This window comes from Fukomys damarensis, unplaced genomic scaffold, assembly GCF_012274545.1.
Source record: "Fukomys damarensis isolate Sample0158 unplaced genomic scaffold, DMR_v1.0_HiC HiC_scaffold_23, whole genome shotgun sequence".
NCBI classification, from domain to species: Eukaryota; Metazoa; Chordata; class Mammalia; order Rodentia; family Bathyergidae; genus Fukomys; species Fukomys damarensis.
Window position 1 is genome coordinate 41,199,519 of NW_022900935.1, and position 1,817 is coordinate 41,201,335.

Consider the following 1,817-nt stretch of genomic DNA (forward strand, 5'->3'; position numbering starts at 1 on the left):
AAATGCAACACCTCCAAGTGGGGTTGGGAGATACCTACAAATGAGTAAGGAAAAAAAAAATCACTTTGAACCCAAAGTCCTGTTCTCAAATTAGTACTGAAGTGAATTTTGAGGAACCTAAATCTTCAGAAAGCTTGTCACATTAGATTTTCTCTCTGAAAGAATGTCTCATAAATTGTGCTAGTTGTTTTGGTATTTTTTTGTTTTGCTTTTTCCTTTGGTACTGGGGATTGAATCCAGGACCTTTTCCAGCTCTCTTTATCTTTCATTTTGAAACAAGGTCTCTAACCCACTAAATTGCCCAGGCTGGGCTTGAAATCCCCCTGGCTCAGTTGTCAGTGCTGGGATTATAGGCGCATGCCACACTGCCTGGCTTAACTGTGCTGTACTTTGGATTTGGATGTCCCTCAAGGTCCGTATGTTCAAGCCTTGGCCCCAGCTTGTACCATCAAGAGGTGGTCGAGCCTTATGAGGTAGCACTTAGTGGCTTCTGGTCCCAGGGGGTGTGTCCTTGAAGGAGACTGTGAGACCCTGTCTCCTTCCCTATCCTGGCCACAAGGTTGGTGGCTTTTTTGCTCCTCACAGTCCCTGATGCACTGCCCTGGCTGAGGCCCCCAAAGAAAAGGGCCAGTCAGCCATGGACCGAGTGAGCCTTGAAAACTCTGAGCCAATGCGAACTTTTCCTCTTTGTAAGTTAGTTTTTCTCAGTTATATGTCACAGTAGCAGGACACAGATTATAACCCAGCAAGACCGAACCCAAGCAGGAGGCTGGATGTCCAGGAGGCAGCGGTGAGCAAAGGAACCATTGTAGCGATCACTTCTGCACAGTGAAAAATGAATAACAGAACTAAGATCCTACATTAATTCATCAAGAAAGAGAATGAGGAGTGAAGAAAGATTAAGAACATACTTGTTCTAGAAAAGCAGACCAAACTGATTAATTTTGGACATTTCTGATGCTATTTCATAGACATTAAAACTTTAGACGGTAAGTTCCACTCCAAGTAATACCAGAGGAATTTGCCTTAGCATCACCACCCTGCCATGACAATTATAAACACAGGGCATAGTATTTTTAAGAGCTACAACAGCAACTGGAAGGTTCTAGAAGTCACCAGTGTCCTTCAAATGAAAACAACAAACAACTGAGGCATGACCCACAGATAGCTTTCCCCGCAGCGCAGACAGGAAGTGGAGGTCATCCTGGGCTGACAGCGGAGGACCTCGTTCCAGGACCGCCCGGGTGTCTGGAAATGGAGGGAAGGAGTTTCCTGGAGAGGCGGGAGCAGTGGGATCTGTTACGACCCCAGAAGGGCCACCTTCCGCACCAACCAAGTCTAGATGAAGCCACCACGGGATCCCTATTATCTTCGGCAATTTAATGACCTTCTAGGACAAAAATCACCACATCTCAGGAGATGACAGAAGCCACCGTACTGTGATGTATCATCCACGACATTCAGCATATAATCAGACTTTACAAGGCATGCAAAGAAGCCAGGAAATGCATCCTATCATCAAGAAGGGGAGGTGTCAGGCGACATCAGCCCACAGATGGGTCATGAGCAGGGCTCCAAAGTAACCCCTAAATACACTAAATATTTCCAAGAAAAGACGGACACAATGGTGAGTCAGGCCTGGCCCTGTCACAGGTGATGTGGCTTCAGAAATAAAACTCATAAAAAAGAACCCAATGAAAATCTTAGAATTGAAAAATGAAACATCTGAAAAAAATGTGTTTTCTGAGGTTGACAGCAGAATGGTCCCTGCCAAAGAAAGTAACAGTGGACAGGAAGATTGCGGGGGGGGGGGGGGG